At 49.4% G+C, this 19,638-nt stretch overlaps 1 long non-coding RNA gene across 1 annotated transcript; it reads left to right on the plus strand.

Annotated features, from left to right (window-relative positions):
• The first annotated feature begins 1,363 nt into the window (after positions 1 to 1,363).
• On the plus strand, positions 1,364 to 18,592 carry LOC109272774 (uncharacterized). The gene is made up of 2 exons (XR_008424903.1): positions 1,364 to 10,712; positions 18,299 to 18,592. It is a non-coding gene; the product is annotated as an uncharacterized LOC109272774 (long non-coding RNA).
• The last annotated feature ends 1,046 nt before the right edge of the window (positions 18,593 to 19,638 follow it).

Here is a 19,638-nt window from a genome sequence, read left to right on the forward strand (position 1 = left end):
TGGCACTTCTACTTTCTATACTGTGTAGGGGACTTCCGCAGATGATAATTTCCCTGGGAGCTAAGTGCAGGGGAGTAATTGCCTAGGTGTTCTCCCAGGTGGCTATTTTATGGTGGCCTTGAGAGCCACATTCAAGCAGCTGTCTAGGGGTCAAGACCCTGGAGAAACAGCACTTAAGAGTCTCAAAGTCCTGCTAAACATCAGCTGAAAGGCCTTCCCAGAGAGTTGATATTAGGCTGAAGTACAGAGTCCTGGGGCACAGGGAATATCTGTGATTCACTGGGTATCCTTGACCATTTGTGGGGCTTCTAATTCAGGGCAGTATAGAAACTTGTGAGATCTGCCCTCCTCCCTAGGGTATTGATGTTGTACTCTAAGAACTTTATATGGAGAAGATAGGCCTTGAGTTTTCCTAAGGCTTATCTTCTTGCAATTAATCTTTGCTCTTGAAGGTGGGCCTGCCAAAAGTGGGTAGTAGGTTGAGTAGGGTCTCAGAGAAAGGTCCAAATCAGTGACCTTCAAACATGTCTACCCTGAATCACGGGCTGAAATATATTTTGCATGATGACCCAGCATATACACATAAACACACCCCTCTGAAACAAAATTTCAGTAAGCAGTACCTATACTTACATATGTGATGTACCTTGGTATTTTATTTTCTATTTTATTTCATTAAATTGATTTCCTGACCCACTAATGGATTGCAACCTGCATTTTGAGCAACATAGGTCTTATAGATGATGACTTATCCTTGAAGGTGATTGAAGAATATGTTATCCACGAATAACAAAATTCAGATGAACAATGGCAAAAGCTGAACAGACTGGCTGTATACTTTAAATGCTCATAGCAGGGGTGCCTTGGTGCTTCAGTCAGTTAAGCCTCCAACTCTTGGTTTTGGCTTTGGTCATGATTTCATGGTCATTAGATTGAGCCCCACATAGGGCTCCATGCTCACAGCACAGAGCCTGCTTTGGATTCTCTCTCCTCCCTCTCTCTCTGCTCCTCCCCTGCTTGCACTCTCTCTCTCTCTCTCTCAAAATAAATAAACATTAAAAAATAATTTCTAGAAATAAAATATTGAAATAAAAACAACTCAATGGAGTGGTTAAGCAGTTGATAACACTGCTGAAGAAGGAATTAGTAAATTGGAAAGCGAATTGGAAAGTACCCAAAATGCCTCTCACAGAGTTACGGTCATGGAAAATATGAAGAAGTTAAGACATGAGAAATAAAATGAGAAGGTACAATAGAGATATTAGAAATTCCAGAAGAAGAGAACAGAGAGAAAAGAGAGAGAAGAAATATAAAGATTCAATGGTGGCAAATTGGTATTGAATGCAAAAAAAAAAAAAAAAAAAAAAAAAAAGTTCTCAGTAAGAAGGAACACAACTGGATTCCCAAGCAGAATAAGTAAAAAGAGATTTACACCTAAAACTGTTAGTGACTCTGCAGAACATCTAAGAGAAAAATCTTACAAGCTAGCAGCATAATGACAATCAGGCAACAGGCTTCTCATTAGGAGCAATGGAAACCAGAAGATAAATAATTATAGCCTCAAAATTCTGAAGGAAAATAACTGTCAACTTAGAACCCAGGGGCGCCTGGGTGGCTTAGTCAGTTAAGCATCTGACTCTTAACTTTGGCTCAGGTCATGATCTCGCAGTTCATGGGTTCAGTCCCCTCGTAGGGCTCTGCATAGACAGTGTAGAGCCTGCTTGCGCTGTCTCTGTCTCTGTCTCTGTCTCTCTCTCTCTCTCAATAAATAAACTTTAAAACATTATTTAAAAATTTTTTTAAAAAGAAAATTCACCATCTTATAACTACTAAAGGTATAATTAATTGATTCGAGCAAGATAATCAATGGATGCTAAAATCCCTGGATCAAAAATATTTAGAGGACAGGATATTCACAGTCTCAAATCCTGCCCCTACTTACATCATAATGTATTACTCAGAGAGGGCAAAGGACACCTTTACAATGGAGAATCTTGAATGATGCTACCTTAAAAATGATTAAACGTATCATCACAAATAATGAGAGAAACTGATATCATATGCCTGTTGATATGATGCACTGAGAAGGAAACATCACCTACATGGTATTCCTGCCCAAAATGTTTAGCCTGAATTTAACCATGAGGAAACCATTAGATAAATCCAAATTGAGGGACAATCTGCTGCATGGACTTTTCAAAACTCATAAAAGACAAAAAACAAAAACAAAACCTTGGAGAACTATTCCAGAATAAAGGAGATTAAAAAGACAAATACAATGAAAGATCTTACATTGGGATGAGGGAGGGGCAGTTATAAAGAACATTACTGGGAGAATAGAAGGGTTTTGAATATGAACTCATCTATCAGGCAAATGTTAAATTTTCTGAAAGTGATCATTACACTGTGCAGTACAGACGAATGTCCTTGTTCTTAAAAGATATCTGAAGTATTTAGGGATGAAGTGTCATTTATGTCAGCAACTAACACACAAGTGTTTTAGAACAAGAAAGGGAGAGTTAAACCAAATGTGGAAATAGTTACAAATTGTTCATCTGTATCAGAGTATATGAGCATTCATTGCAACAGTGAACTTTGCTGTACAGTTTTAAATTTGTCAAAATAAAAAGCTGGAAGAATAGAAGCAGTTTCAAAACAAATACAACAACACCTAATGAAAGAATGGATCTAGTCAATGATAGTAAATGGCTGTTAAAACCATTAAGTGAAAAGCTGATGGAGGGAAAAAAGCTGAACGTGAACTTTATAATGGATAGATCCAGCTGACAGCAACTGAGCCCACTGATTAATCTTGATATTTAAAAAGAAAAACGACGAGGAATTATGTGGTCCTGACGTGATGCAATAGGAAGTTCACACCAACTGTAAAATATTCTAGCCAAAAAATCAAATCTGAAGCCAAGCAACTCTGGAATCTACCATTTTAAAGGGACAGAGAAACACGTTAAATGATACCACAGGGGTGCTATCAGCAAAATCCAGAAAGAAGGAAATTCCATAGAACAAATGGCCCACAGTTTCTTCAATAAATAAATTGCAAGAAGAGGAAAGAAAGTATAGCCTAGGAGTGCCTGCGTGGCTCAGATGGTTGAGTATCAAGCTCTTGATCTCTGCTTAGGTCATGATCTCACCCGTGACAGGCTCTGTGCTGATAGTGCAGAGGCTGCTTGGGATTCTGTCTGTCCTCTCTCTCTGCCCCTCCCCCACCTCTTTCAAAAACAAAATAAACATTAATAAATTTTTTTAAAGAAATTTTCAACAATTTAAAAAGAAAGTGTAGCCTATAGAACTGAATAGATATTTGATGAGAGTAAGGAATTATAGTTAATTTTTATTTAAGTGAGATAATGCTATTGAGGTAATGCTAAAAGTGTCCTTAACTTTTAGAAATGCATGTTAAATTATCGACAGGTGAGGTGATTTGATGTCTGTGTCCAAATAGTCCTGGCAGATAGAAGAAATAAGATTGGCCCTATGTTGATAATTATTGAAACTAGTTGATAGGTAGAAAGATCTTTTAAGGGACGTCTGGGTGGCTCAACTGGTTGAGCATCTCACTCTTGATTTTGCCTCAGGTCATGATCTCATGGTTCCTGAGTTTGAACTCCACATCAGGCTCTGTGCTGATAGCAGAGGGATTCTCTCTCTCCCTCTCTCTCTCTCTCTCTCTCTGCCCCTCCCCCGCCCGTGCACCATGCTTTCTTTCTAAATAAATGAATAAATAAACATTTAAATCTATCTACCTATCTATGTATCTATGTATATTTATATTTGAAACCCTTCAGAATAACTTTTAACAAATAAGTAAACCCAAGTCACTCCAATATTTTCCCAGTATATTCTCCCAAAGAAGGCTCTTCAGTGTTAGAATGGTTGTTCCCTCACAAGTAGTACACAGGTTGAGACCAGAGAAAGAATTCCAAGTGGAGGGTAAAACCCCAGGCCATCATGGGGGGCCAAACCCTCTTTCAAATGGAGTGCTATTTACTTAGGGGGTGAGGGGCTCTGTCTTGTGTGTCTTAAACCAGACTGTTCCCTGTTGGGTGGAAGCAACATATTACACCTGGACAGCTCCCTGCCCCAACCTAGGTTAAGAAATGGGATTTGTAAAGACTAGTAGGTTGGATCCAAGGCAGAGGGAGGAGGTAAAATTAGATGTCTCTTTTTGTGAGGCTTGGGTGAGGTTGAGGTCTGAGATCAGAGGTCAAGGATGGGGCTGGAGGGATGGGCGTGTCACTAAGGTGAGTGTGCTGTGCCAAGACCTAAGAGGCTTCGGGAGCTGACCTTCCTGGCCTTCATGCCTTTCTCCTTGGTGCCAGTTCTCTGGGATGGAGACAGAGCTCCTACCCATCTCCCCCTCAACCCCCCTGCCCATCTCCCTCCCACACCATTCTCCTCTCTTCTCTGTCCAGTTCTCTGATCCATTTCCATTCTCTCCTTCCTCAAGCCCCTTCCTCATCTCCATTTGCCATTCCCTGTCCTCCGCCCTGCCAGACACCCCAGTTCAGGGTCCAGGAGAAGGACAGCTTTTATGTGGCTTGTAAAATTCTATTATATCTGTATTCAAAACCTAGCAGCTGAGAAACACTGGTAATAAGCGTGTTATTAAGCGTGTAAATACACTTCCACTCCAAGGCCTCTAAGGGGCAAGGGCTGGATTCTCAGGCTGGGCATCTCCCCTGCTTGTAAGTCCCTCCCCACCTGGCCTCCACCCCAGACTTGGACCTTGTGCCAAGGCCCAGGTCTCCTCCAGTCTCCAACCACCACCGTCCTGCAAAACCCAGACTCTTGGAGAAAGGGGGCGGGGGAAGGGGCCGAAGAAAAAAAACATTAGGAAAAAAACTCCCACCCAGAGAGCATTCTTTCTGCAGCACTCAGGAAAAAGGATGTCTCACAGGGGACGGGAAGGCGAAATTTTTTCACATCCAAATGGATTGCAATTTCCCTCCATTTAGCACCTGAAGGTAATTAGCTCGAAGAGACTGCCGAGTGCGAAACACGTTCACGGAACATTAACTCTCACACATTCTCCAGTTGCAGGGAATTAATAGGAAAGATTAAAGTTTAAAGAGAGCAAAATGCCATTACCTCGCCAGCCACCTCTCTCCGCGGCAGTCTCCAGCCCCCGAAAACCTTCGGCCAGTGCTTGGGCCGGGGCTTGGGTCTCAGCCTCCAGCCTGGCTGGCTGGGGCATCTGGGTGTGCCTCACCAAGAAGGCTAGCATGTGCTGATGTGCACGCACGTGTGCAAAACAGGGCAGCTCTGCAAGGCCAGTGCAGCCCCCCTCCCATCCCTGAGAAGTTTGGGGTGGACAGGGCAGGTGTGTTCTCATAGGCTGACTCCTGGCATTGGTGTGTATGGTGGCCCTGGGCGGGGGCGGATGGGGGAGACACTAGGAAGGGTTATTAGCTTGGGCGTGCCCTGTGATTTCGGTACAGAGGGTGAGATCTGGCAGCTTGGCCGGCAATAGAGAAATGGAGGGTGTCAGTCCCACCTTGGGTGTATAGAGAGGCACTGGGTGAAGTGATGGAGAGAGTTGCTTCCACTCTTGTGTGGCAGGCAGGAGCCACAAACATACGCGTGCATGCATACGCAGGCTCCCAAGACCACACACAGACGGCCTTTGTCACTCTGCTTTTTTCAAAGTTTATGTAGGCTTCAAATTGGAAAGGTTTCTGTGTTGCTTCAGTATTTTAGGAAAAGATGAAAGACAGAGAGAGGGAGACAGAGAGTGGGGGAGAGAGAGAGTGAGGGAGAGAGAGAGGGGCAGAGGCAGGCAGGAGAGAGAGAGCGCGAGATGAAATTGAGACATGGAAGAATTTATTGCCCAGAAAATTCCATTCTGCTATCTGATTCAAAAAGTCCAGTCCCCCCAGCTTCGGAAAATCTATTTTCCACATTTTAATACCCTGCAGAACAGTCCTCATAACTCATCCGAGTGTGTTAAGCACAGTTTTATTAGATCTGAAACAAATTTTGGTGGGGAGATACTATAGGTCATTAACCATGGAGTAATTTTATCCTTGTTTCCCTAATGATGCCATAATGGCGAGCGAATTTCTTAACTAAAGACCAAAGAACATTTTGAAGGTCAGTTTCATCTGTGAGCTCCTTCAAGCGCTTCTCAGAGAAGATTGGAAAACTCGCCGATTTTTTGAAGAGTCATTAATAATGTGAAAGCTGAAAGCACCCTCCATTTGCGTTCCTGCTTTTTACCTTTTAATTTTATATCGTCCCCGCTCAGAGCCCCGCTCCCACTCCCTCACCCTCCTCTGGACCTCCCGCCTGCCTACCCACCCCACGCAGGGAACAAGGCTGCCCCATACCAGGTACCAGGCTAGCTGTGAGGGGCAGACAGGGGCTGCAGGAGGGGAGGCAGAAGAGCTAGAGAGGCCAGGGCCCCAAAGAGATGGGGGCCTTTGCTAAATTCCCAGAATGTGGTGTACTGTGTGAGGGTATTGTTATAGGCATGGTACATGTGTGCGTGTGTGCATGTGTGCAAATGTGCAGTGCAGGGGACTGGGGTCTCTGGACTGCAGGCTGGCTGTGCACACACATGCTAGGGACCAATGGGGACTTAGTAGTCTCTATAGGTGGGTGCCCTCTGTTGGACGCAGGTGGGGAAAGAGAACTGGAAACCAGCACTGGGTCCAGTGGCTTGGGCAGTGGGTCAGCTGGGGGACTTGAGGTATCTCCCAACAGAGATGGACAACACGTGCAAGGCATGAAACAATTGATAGCGCATTGTGAGCCCTGATTACAATGTGTGCACATGAGCGTATATGTCCTGGGGGTGGTGAGGTCATCAAGGCAAGAGCCCCAAGGGCCCTCTCTACTGGCAAATATTTAGACACTTGAAACAGTGACCATTGTCTGCCCATCCCTCACTCCTTGGACCACTCACTCCTTGCTCCCCAGGCCTGGAGCCCTTCATTTGCCCAGTTTACTCCCTCCTAATCTCCAGTCTCTGGCTCCTTGGACCCCCGCCCCCCACCTCCCAGTTCCACCCCTTCCCCTGAACACTCCTCCCTCCAGCTCCTCACCTATCTGATGGCTATCATTGCAGGGTGCCCAGCCAGGAGCTGGGGTGGGACAGCATCTCTGTGTGTGTGCAGGTTTGGGGAGGAGGGGGCGGTGTGGTGACACTCCATGCTCCCAGATGTGGTGGCAGCGATAATTCCAATTTTATGCCTTTGTTATGGCTTTAATCACTTTCTTTATGCGTTTTGTTCCAGCGATCAGGGAGAGACACCTGATAGGCAAAGAGGATACCAGGGGAACCATTTTTATTTGGAATGTGGTGAGAAGTCTAATTAGAATCTGAATTCTGCTGAGCCTTGAAATGGCCAGCACTTTATCCTGATCGCCTTAGATATTGTTTCGAGTCAATCATCTGTCATGGTGCGGCAGGAGAGCCTCTCCCTTCACACCGCACCCCTCCCGCCACGGGGCCAGCCCAGGCACACTGGGGGAGGGGAGGCTCAGGCTTCCGCCCTCGTAGGGGTCTGTGCCTCCTTCTGGGGAGGGGGTGCTGTTTGGTATAGCCAACCCTCCATTGGTGAGGGCTGTCTTTGCTGGGTGCTGAGTTTCAGCTCATGGGGGTGGAGAGAGGGGCTGCAGGAAGAGGGGCCTGAGAGGCCTGTATTAGAATTAAGAAATATTGAGGTGAGGCCAAGCTAGTCTGGGGCACCTCCTAAATCCTCTCAGTACACTGACCACCCCACCTCCTATCAATGGCTCACAGCGACTCTCCTCTCTTTACTGTCCCCTGGACATATTGTATCTCTGCCACCTGCTCACTGTCCCTCAAACTCACTGCTCCCATTGCCAACCCCTCCCTGACCAACACTTGCCACAAGTTCAGCTCCTGGTCTCCGACTTTCCTTCCTCCAGTCCTGCCGCTGGACCACCAATCCGCCTTGTTCTGCCATCTGTCGAGTCCCTGGACTGGTTCCACCTCCTCCAGAAAGCCTTCCCTGACTACCTGAACCCACACAGGTGAGCTCCTCGAGAGGTGGACAGTTACAACACAGGCCCCCATCTGGCGATGGCCGCGCTGACTGCCGACACTCCTCCCACAAGACCTCGCTCCATTTATCTTTCTCCTGCCTTCAGATGATTTCCAGTTGTCCTCTCTCTTTTTCTAAACTGTTTTGGGGTGTGTGTGTGTGTGTGTGTGTGTGTGTGTGTGTGTGTGTCCTAAATCTGCTCAAACCCTTTTTGAGCATAGCAAAATGTAAAGTAGAAATAAATATTACTCTGAATGATAATTTCACCTCCCCAGTCACATCTTGTGCTCCCAAAGTCTGACCATTTCTTCCCTGTATCCTGCCTTTTCCACTAACTATAAGCACACAGGACCAGGCACAGAGTGGGGAGCTGTGCATTGCCTCCAGAAGTCAGAGATTCACGGAAGCTTTCTGCTTCCTGCTTCCCCTCATACATAACCCCCAATACATACCTACTATGTGACAGATGTAGGCATAGTTGGGGGACTATTAGTAGCCAAAGGAAGTGCCATTTCTGGCAGGAAAGAGGAGCATGTGCTCTATGAATAATGTTTCCATGGGAGATGGCCAATGTGGGTCCTTTTTAGATGGTTGGGGCACTCAGTGGCCCTCTAGCCACTTAGTGTGCCCATAAAGCAGAATGTCCTCATTGATGTCAGTATCACTGGGCCTCCTGGATGGTCACTGCCCTCTCGAGATTATCTATGTAGCCAGGGTACCTTATGTATGGTCCAAGGGGCAGTGTGACCAGATGCTGCCATAGAAAAATACAGACTCAGAGGGTCCCCAGAATACCCTTCTCAATCTGCTCACTTCCCCATCCCTATCTGGACCCAAGCTTGAATGCAATCCTGACTCATTTTATTTGAGGATGGTCTCTTTCCCTCCTTGCACCTCAGTTGTTCCTGGTCCCTGAGCTGTGGGCAAGGAGTGGGGATGGCACTAACCATAGTCCAGCAAATCATGGGGCTTGTTGGGAGATAGTTCTCTGGAATGCATTGCCAGGACTCTATTCCTTTCTCCCTCCCAGCAGCCCCTATCCGGAGGCATGGCTGTACTGACACCACACTGATGGATGGAGAGTGAAGAGATACAGGGAGATGGAGAAGGAATCCATAGCCAGGGGTCCTCATTTATAGGGGAAGGCAGGACAGTGGCCGGAGGGACTTAGGAGCAAGCTTCCTAGTGGGAAATTGCAAGCTGCCATTAGCGTTTAGGTACAAGTTAATATATCTGAGGGAGTGTGTGTGTGTGTGTGTGTGCGCGCGTGCACGCACGTGCACACACACACACACCCGCATATGATGGAGGGTCAGTAGGTGAGGGGTTAAGGTCCCTGTAGGGAGGAAGCAGAACGCTGGCACACTTGGTCTGCCCATAGAGAAGGGTGGGAGTTCAAGGGTGGCTCATGCTCCAACTACTGTTTCTCCATCTATACAAATAGTGGGGAGATGGAGCTCCTGGCCCAGGGAGCACATGTGTTGGGTGAGGGTGGCGGGCGGGAGGACAGAGATGCCAAAGCTACTAAAGGCCTAGTCTCTTCCCATCTCAGACACCCTCAAGGCACTGTCCTCTCTCTACATCCAGAGCTCGGCTGCAGCGGGGGGAGATGAAAAGGAGGAGAAACTGTTGGATAAAAAGAAATTCAAAAAAAAAAAGTAAGTGAAATATTCAAACTGGAAAGTGATATTATAGAAACTGCAGCCCACGGCTCAGTGCATTCAAATTTATTCAAACTCGGCGCCTGACAGTGATGGATGCAGCAGCTTTTCCCACAATATGGAGAAGGCGCGGGGGCATTTAGGACTGCGGGTCCCCTCCGGGAGGGTGGGGGCCCACACCACCTCCCATGCTTTGCTCCTCCTAAATGGGAAATGAGGTTCTGGGTCCTGTCCCCTCTACTTCCTAAACCCCACGGTTCCGGGGATGCTGGGGGACCTGGGCATCGCTGGCCCAGGTGCTGGGGTATGGCCCAAGATAGAGGTAGCCAGCTGTGGAACAGAGTGCGCTCTAGTGCCAAGGAAGAGGGTGGTCAACCCTGTCCAGGGGATGACCCGACGAGGGTGTCACCTACATCAAAAAGAAGAGCATGGCTGTGTGGTTTGTAGCCAAGTAAACAGCATGAACCTTAGAAACCCCTGAGTATGCTGAGATCTAAGGGTCTCAGGAATCCCAAGTCAGGGGGCATTCGGTCCCAGTGGCTCCCACTTTCCTGCCCATTGACTCCCACCTTTGCTCCATCCAGGAGAGGGACAAGAGGGCCTCTGGTGAAACCTCAAATCTGGGGGCTTGGTGTGAGCAGTGGGCAGGTGATAGACTACCCTGCATGCTGTGCCCCGGAGTAGCCCTTGCTCCCAGGAGCACCCTCCAGCCTCACTTCTCCCCCGACAAGGTTGCTCCCGGCCTCCCGTCCAACCTCTTGACCACCAGGCCCCACTTCTGATTCTCAGGCCCCATCCCCTGGGAAGCCTTGGAATACCAGTCACTCGAGGAGAACTACTCATCTCCTGGCTGCCTTGTCCACTGCACTCTCCTCCGGCGTCTCTAACCCTCCTTCTCTGTCTCTTTCTTCCCCTACAGTCTCTCCCAAATGTAGCCACAGTGCAAAGCTCTCCACTGTTCTCTCCAGTCTCTCAGGAGATCTTAGTCACTTGGGAACTTGCAGCTGTCACCCCCGAGCAGGTAATGGGAGCACTGATCTCTAACCCCCAAGCTTCTCTTGAGATCCAAAACCACAACCCAGGCAGCGCAAGGCTCATACTCAAAAAGCAGCCTGCATGCCTCTCCTAAAGCCAGCAACAGCATGTGACTCCCCACTTTGTTGGTAGCCCTGTTGCCCACCCACTTACCCTCACAGAAGCCTTGGAGCCCCTAGTCCCCTGCCGTCCTCATCTCTACTTTCAATTAGGGTACAAATTCAGAGATGCTTCCTTATTTCTTTGGTACCCATCTTTGCCTCGCCATCACCACTGTCTCCAGGAAGGCCCTTGTCACAGCTCTCCCAAGCCTCTTCACTTCAACCAACAAACCCTGTTGAGTGCAAGCCATGCACCAAGTCTCCAAGTGTGGCTTCTTTCTCCCAGCGGGGCTCTCTGCCTCTGAGTTCCATGTCTCCGATTGTTCTAGACACTGCTGCCAGATTCATTTTCCTAAAGCACAGCTCTGATCGTGCCACTCTCCTGCTCAAAAACCTTCAATGGTTCCCCACTGCATACTAAATAAAGTACAAACTCCTGACTCCTATATTCATGGCCCTTTGTGACCTGGCCCCTTCCTCCCCCTCTCTCCAAGATTTCCCATTACTCTCCTTCATGCTCATACTTGCCAGCCAAATTGGACTCTGAGTGGTTCCCTTGCACACTCCCCACCCAGCAACTTCCCACCTCTGTGGGCTGGTCCATTCTCCTCTTCTGCCTGCGATGCTGTCCTTCTGGGATGGTATCACTGCCCAACACCCAGCTTATCTCTGCCCATCAATATCCTAATTTTCTGCAAGACCTGATTCAAGTAAAGCCATCTTCTGAATACTCCCTATAAATTGCTTAGCAAGGTGCCTGCTGGTTTTGTTGTTGTTGTTGTTGTTGTTGTTCACCACCACCACCAGCAGTGGTTTCTCTTCCCTGTGAAATTTCTAGTCCTCTACAGCTTTCTTGGCTCTTATTTTCCCAATAGTCATTACTGGAATGTTTGCCCTACAGCTGTCCTGGACTATAAACCTCTTGAGAGCCAGGCCTAAGTAACGTTCATTTGAATCGTCCTCAGCCCCTGGCCCAGGAGGCTCAGTAAACGCCTGTTGAATAAATAAATGAATGAGTGAATGAATGATGGAATGAATGAACCAATACAGAAAGACTGGCTTGGACATGACTGTGTGACACAGACTTGGCTCTTCTGAGCCTCCATTTCTGGGCAGTGACCACCTAAAATTTCCCAGTCATTACTCCTGGCCCTCCTGACATGTGTCCAGGTGAGCTGGGACATGCGTGTGCAGGTTATATGACAGGTGTGTCACCGCTCTAAAGAGAGAGAGGAGTGTGGCAGAGTTCAGCCTTCCCAACTCATCAATCAAAGGGCACTTACTGACAGCTCTTGAGAGCTGGCTCCAGGCTCTGCTGGGGTTGGGGGCGGGACGAGTGGGGGATGAGGCCTGCCCTCTGGAAGTTCACAGTCTAGTTGCTCCTTCACTCCTCCTGGAACTTTCAGGCCACAGGAAGTCAAAGGGCTCCACCAGGGACTGCGGACAGGGATGTCATGCTGATGGGTGGGGTGAGCCCTTTCCTCCAAGCTGCCCTGAAATGCTACTTAATCCAGAAGTGGCTCTTTTACCCTCTTGGTGTAGATCTTAGTGCCCCATCCCAACTGGAGCTCCCCTGGGAGGTCTGTTGCCTTCTGCAGAATTCTCCACCACAGAGGCCAGAACCACACAGCTTGAAGCTGCTGAATGGATGGGTGGATGGGTGCTGTGAATAGTTGACAAAATAAATGAGTAAATGAGCAACTAGCTAAACACACGGATGAACAAAGTGCTGGGCAGATTGGCACAAATCACACAGTCGGCATTCACTGAGCATCTACTATGTACCAGGCACGGTGCTAAATCCTTCAGCTGCATTGATTCATTTCATCTTCCCTTCAGCCCTTGGGGTAGGAGCTATCAGGACCCTGCAAGGGAGAGGCAACTGCTGCTCAGGGGAGTGAAATAAAGTGTGAGAGGCCCTAGCTCTGCAGGGAGGAACCTTGGTCTCCTGCCCCAAACTCTTCCTGGCAGGGGGCGGGGGTCATCTGCTCCCTCCCCAGACCACAGACCACAGGCCCTCGGAGAAGGGGCGGGGAAGTGAAGCTCCTGGGGAGGAGGCTCACAGGTGGTGGGGGGTATTGTGGGGTCTCCGTCCCGCGCGCGCTGGGGTTGGGGCGGGGTGGGGGGAGCTCTGGGCCCCACGTTTTCTCTCCGTCCCCCTGTGAGATTAGGCGGAGTTCAGAAGAGGGACAGCCGAGGAGCCTCTGTTTCCCAAAAGGCGGCTTCCCAGCCCCCCTTCACCCACCTCCATTGCAAGAGGGAGCGCCCTCTCCCGAGAGGTCCCCGGCGCTGGGGGGCGCCCCCTCCCGCCGGCCCCCCGCCCCGGCGGCCGGTCCCTCCCCTCGCGGCCTGATACAAACAAGCGCGCTAAACTCCGGGAGATTTACAGCGGGCGGCTGGGCGGCGCGGGCCCCCGGCCGCCGGTGAGATATCTCCAAACAGCGCACTAACCACTTTCCATTTTATACCTCACCAGCTTTATAGCATCTTAAGGATTTCTGTGCACGGCTGGCTTCCCGCCCAGGGAAAAAACCCAGCCTTGTAAATAAATACTAAATATATATGAACAGAGACGACAGCGAGAGCCGCGGAGGAGGGGGAGGGGCGGGGGTGCCGCAGGGTGGGGGTGCGGGTGGCGGCTCAGGGCCTGGCGACCGACGGGGAGGAGGGGGGCAGGACATATTGGGGTGTCCGAGACAAAGGCGACAGGGAAAAAGCACTTGACAGGCAAAGTGAGGGAAACTGAGACAGCGCCAGAGAGGGAGGCAGAGAGAAATGGAAAGATGGAGGCTGGCTGGAAGTGCTCCGGGTGTGTGTGTGTGTGTGTGTGTGTGTGTGTGTGTGTATACACGGAGGACTCCCTTAAAGCCTAGGGAGAAAGAGAAGGCTCTTCCAACCCTGCCTCTCTCCTTCCCACAATTTCTGAGGGGTTGGGGCTCAGGGATGGTATTACCATCCGTGTGTGTGTGTGTGTGTGTGTGTGTGTGTGTGTGTGTGTGTGTGAGAGAGAGAGAGAGAGAGAGAGAGAGAGAGAGAGAGAGAGAGAGAGAGAGGGGTGTGTGTGTGTGTGTGACAGGAGTATGTCACGATGTGCTCCAAGGAAAGAGTTTATGTTTGTGTGTGTGAACCCATGTATGTGCAGATGTGTGTTTGGGGTGTTTGGTGTGGGTAGGACTGTGCCCAGTGGGCACTGGGCTTTTGGGGGGGAAGAATGCCTGTGGTGTGGTCAGGGTGCGAAGCGGGTTTAGGACATATTGGGGGTGGCGATGAGGCAGGCGAGTTCGGAGAACGTGTGCAGCTTTGACGTTGAGTTGAGGGCTGAGCAAGCATATGTGATCAAATGTGTTTGGGTGTCTTGAGGTGTGTGGGGATCTGGGGGGAGATGAGTCGTGAGCTCAAGTAAGCCAGGGTGGACCTTCAAAGGAGCATGTGTTGGGTCTGGAAGCAAGTACCCACTTGTGTGTTGGGGTCTGTCAGGGGTGAGATATGACATGCTACCAGGTGGTTACATCACCTCTTCCTCATCCTCCCTCTCTGGGTCTTTCTAGGGGCTCTGGGACTCTCTGCCATGGCCACCAAAGAGAGGGTCCCCAGTGCTGACTGAAGCCCCGTACTACCCCAGCCCCCAGCTCTGAGGTCTCTGGACAGGAGCCAGATTTGAACCGGGGAGCAGGAGGGAACATCCTCTTCCCCTCTCAGGGGACCCAGCGATCCCTTTTTGTTCCCCCCCCTTGTCTTCGATATTAAGTATTCAAACCTCATTTACATCCTTATTTTTCAATTTGCTGCCACAGTAGTTTAATTTATTCGATATAATTTCTTTTTCTGAGGGGACATTAATCATTGCCCTGTGCTTTTGGGCGCCTGTGGGATCTCTGCGTGTGTATGTGTGTGTGCGCATACGCATCTGTGGGGGGGGGGGGGCTCTGTGTGCGAGTGTGCATCTGCGTCCGTGTGTATCTGTGCCTGCTCACACTTGTGTCTGTGTGTGAGTGAGGTGCAAGTTTGTCGTGTGGGTGTGAGAGAGTGTGTGGGTCTTTGTGAGAGGGTTTTGAGTGTGAGAGGGTCGGGGTGGGGAGGAGGTGTGGGAGGGTGGTGTGAGTGTGCTACATTGATCAGGTCCTCTTCCTCCTGGTCCTTCGTAGGATGTCAGCAAGAAGGGGAAGTGGGGCACACTCGAGGTGGGGTCCTCCCAGTACCCCCGGTCAGCTTTCCTTTCTTGAGAGTGTGCCCTGGACAGTTGTAGCTGGAAATGTTCTAGAATCCCTGGTCTCTGAAGAAAGAGAACTGAGAGAGGTGGAAACACACAGAGATAGGGAGAGACAGACAGATGAGAGAAAGGCCGGCCACGGCAAGGGAGGAAAGAAAGAGGGGGAAAGAAACATGGAGAATGATGGAGAGAGACGCAGGAGAGAGGGAGAAGTGAGCAAGCCGGCAGCGTCTCAGCCCATAAAGTCCCTGGAATGGGAGGAAGGGGCGCGAGACTCCCGCCTCAGCTCAGGCCCAGTCATGGCTCAGTGCAGTGATAGGGGCCGGGGGGGTGGGTGGGGGTGGGAGGACTAGTTGCTCCCAGGAGCTGAGATGAGTGGAGTGGCTTGGGGGAGGCTTGTTTGGAGAGAAGAGGCAAGAGGAAGGGGTAAGGGAGAGGGGGGAAGAGAGAAAGCCCCCCTTGGTGATATAACTCAGGGGAATGAAGCCAAGGAAAAATTCCAGTGTTGTTGAAGGGATAAAAGGGAGGAAGCTCCCAGATGCTAGCTCCCCTCTCTACCCTCAGTATATCTGGGCAAATCCATGGCTTCCTACGACCCTCTTTTGGTTCCTAGCCCCTGAACCCCTCAGTTTTCCTTCTCTGGCATGTTTTTGGAACTGCCAGGAGCTAATGGTAAGGTCACCATGACATCTCACTTAATCTTTGTAACAACTTGAGGTAAGAGTCGGTCTCCCCACTTCAGAGAGGGGGAGAGGAGAGGTCAGAGCTTATCCAAAGTCCAGAGGAGGTCCAGAGCCAGGATTTATGGCATATCTGCCTAAGGGCACATGCTGAGATTTTTCCCCTCCCTCAGCTGCCTCCTAGGGTCGTGTCCACCCCAAACCTTCCTTTCTCACCACTATACAGGTATGACACACACACAAAACAATATCTGGGACCCAAGGGTAAAGGAGGTGGCCTTTTGGGGGCAGGAGTCAGGAGGCTGGGGGGGTGACCTACTATAGCCTTAGCCCAGCTACCCCCAGCTGTGAGGACATTGAAGCCCAGGACCTGAGTGCCCCCAGGGCTCATATGGACCCTGTCTTTCCTCTCATCCAAGGGTCAGAGTCCCCTTAAAGATCCCTTCCAGGGGACGCCTGGGTGGCTCAGTTGGCTGACTTCGGCTCAGGTCATGATCTCACAGTTCGTGAGTTCAAGCCCCGCATCGGGCTCTGTGCTGACAGCTTGGAACCTGGAGCCTGCTTTGGATTCTGTGTCTCCCTCTTTCTCTGCCCCTCCCCCCACTTCTCAAAAAATAAACATTTTAAAAAAATAGAAGAAAGAAAGAAAAGACACCTTCCAGAAGGTGGAGGCCAAAACCCACTTAGGCTTGGACTGGCTGACTGCTCGGGGCCTGGTTTCTCCACCCAGGACCAGTTTCAAACAGCTATGACCTGCCCATTTTAGCCTTACCCAGATAGTGGCCCAAGGCTCAGGGTTTAGGGAGAGAAGCTTCTTTCTCTGCAATTATAAAAGTGAAATTTTGAAAAATGGTCTGAAATTGGACTTCATGGGACCTCAGCATTTGAGCCTCCAGATACCTGACTATCTTGAGGTCTATAGATTTAAATAGTCTAATACCAAATCCCTGTGATCTGAATGTCCCCAACAACCAAGCATTTGAGTGCATAGGTGGGACCTAGGGCTGATGATGAGCGTCTAGGTGGGAAATCCGAGATGGAAGGGTCTGCATCATTCCAGCCTCAGATCTTCAGCCCCACCCCCACCTTCCTTGTGCTGTCTCCCAACCCAGAGAGGCCGTTCTTTGATCCTTACCCTCCAGGAGTTGGGCTCAGGCCTCACACCCAGGCCCCAAGCACAGACATGTCACACGGAAACCCTCACCCACTAGGGTCAGTGATAACTGGGTGGTGGCGAGAGAGGGGGTCCCTGGGCATGTGGGGAGGGGGCAAGGGGACAGGCCTGGGGCCGAGGAGAAGGTAGCGCGTTCATTTGAATAATGGGCAAAATCAAATTAATTCTACATTAAATAGTTGTGAATAAAGGGTTGAAGTCAGCAGTTTCAAACTTGTTTTCCTTAATTACTTTCCGTGTTTAATGTCATTAAGAAGATTAAAAATTCATTAACAAGAGTACTAAAGTGGCAAATCAGGAAAGCGATCACTCCAGGTTAGAAACTCCGCTGAGGCCGCACAGTGAGCCTTCTGCAGGGGGCATGGGTGGGGGTGGGGGCCGAGAGGGTTGGGGACAGACAGGCGCTCACACACTTACACACTGATACACAACAGCTCCATAAACACACGTCCATAATATCGGTGGGCATCCACACATGGATACATGCACACTCAGATATTTTCACTCATCCATACCCAGGACTTCTGTGATTGTGGGGAGACAGTGTTTTGGGGTCTGTAGCTAATCGGGTCACAACTCCAAAAATCCCTCTCCTAAGAAGGAGAATTAAAGATCAAACTTTCCTGACAGACAGTGCAAGGTCATAAGAATGAGTGTCAGCTCAGTGGTGTCTGAGTTCACTTTCCTGTCTCCTGGTCTTGTCTGTCTGTCCCTGTCTCCCCTCCCTTCGCCATCCCTCCCGCACTAAAGGGCTCTCTCAGGGCAAACCTGATCAGTTTCCTGGGAGGAGCTGCTGACTTTGAAGCTTAATTATCCTGGAAAAGGATCCCCTTTGTCTCCTTAGCTTGTTGGGGAGGGGGGAAGAGTCACGTTACCTCTGGGAGAAGGAACAAGGAGACAAAGGGTAACATGGGTGGGGAGAGGAGAAGGCAGAAACAGCTGGGGAAGTGGCACCCAAGTGTCCTGGTCTTCAGAGTGGATCCTCACTCAGTCACCCATCGCTAACCTCACCCTTTCACCCTGCCTTTTTGCCCACCATGTTGGCTAAACCCCTTCCTCCCCAGTGCCATACTTTACCCCCTTCACCATGAAAGGACCCTCCTTGAGTCAGGACAATGTTCCCTGTGGCTATCACAATCTCTCTGACTGCATTTCTGTTTTTTTCTCTAGGCCCCAAACTCAGGACCAAGTCCCTGAAGGGGTCTAGGCTGCCTTGGGTGCACCTGTGCCTTTGTGGCTATGTTATGTGTCTGATGGCCGTGTTGGTAATTGTGTGTGTGAGTGTGTGTGGGTCTGGTTACATGAGGAGAACCATAGTCTCAGCTGGAGAACTCCGTATTAATCATAAACAAGTACACCTGGACAGCCTTGCGATTCTAATGGAATGAATTCCCTCTCGTTTTATAGGTGGGAGAGCCAAACTCTGGGAAGATGAAGTCCTCCTCAAGAGAAATGAAAACGTGGGCCTACACAAAAACTTGTACAACGATGGTTGGAGCAGTATTTTTCATAATGGCCCCAAAGTGGAAAGAACCCAAATGTCCATCAACTGGTGAATACATAAATAAAATGTAGTATATCCATACAATGGGATATTATTTGGTCATGAAAAGTAATGAAGTACTGATTCATGTTACAACATGGGTGAATATTGAAGACTCTATGTTAAGTAAAAGAAGCCAATCACCAAAAAACCCCAAACACCATGCATTCTTTTAGTTCCTTTACACAACGTGTCCAGAGTCAGCAAATATACAGAAAAAGAAAATAGATTAAGAGTTGCTTAGGGGCGCCTGGGTGGCTCGGTCGGTTAGGCGTCCGACTTCGGCTCAGGTCACGATCTCGCGGTCTGTGAGTTCGAGCCCCGCGTCGGGCTCTGTGCTGACAGCTCAGAGCCTGGAGCCTGTTTCGGATTCTGTGTCTCCCTCTCTCTCTGCCCCTCCCCTGTTCATGCTCTGTCTCTCTCTGTCTCAAAAATAAATAAACGTTAAAAAAAAAAAAAAAAGAGTTGCTTAGATCTGGGGGTGGGGAGTATTGGGGGAAGAGGAGAGACTGCCAATGGGTATGGGGTTGGGGGGAGATGGTTCAAATGTCCTAAAATGTCTCACAGTGAGGGGTGCTGGTTTGATTAAGCGTCTCACTTCGGCTCGGGTCACAATCTCATGGTTTTGTGGGTTTCAGCCCCACGTTGGGCTCTGCTGCTTCAGAGCCTGTCTCCCTCTCTCTTTGCCCCTCCACTCTCTCTCTCTGTCTCTGTCTCAAAAATAAAGAAACATTTTCCAAAAAATCTTAAATGGCTTACGGTGATGGTTGCACGACCCTATAGATCTACTAAAAACCATTGACTTGAACACCTTAGATAGATGAATTGCATGATATGCGAATTATATCTTGATAAAGCTGTTATTTTTAAAAAGTAACATGACTTGCTTAGGGTCTCTCAGCAACTGGGAGGTGGCACTGGTACTAGAATGTGGTCTCTTGACCCTAAGCTCGGTGCTCTTTCCACGAGCCCTACAGTGCCTCAAAAATCCTGCCATGGAGACTCGAAGGCCAAATCCTATATGTGCAGGGGTGTCCACATCACATCTCGGCTTTTCTGTGGGGTTGTCAAATTTCTGTCTCTGAGAGTACGACTTGTTATGCGTGTGCACATAAAGATTTGTGGTCTCACAACTGTGTGGGCCTCACCAAGCATGGCTCTGCACATCTGCGTGTAGGCCCGTGGGTCTCTCGATTGTGAGCGT

Source organism: Panthera pardus, unplaced genomic scaffold (genome assembly GCF_024362965.1).
Source record: "Panthera pardus isolate Hobbes unplaced genomic scaffold, ASM2436296v1 HiC_scaffold_22, whole genome shotgun sequence".
Lineage (NCBI taxonomy): Eukaryota > Metazoa > Chordata > Mammalia > Carnivora > Felidae > Panthera > Panthera pardus.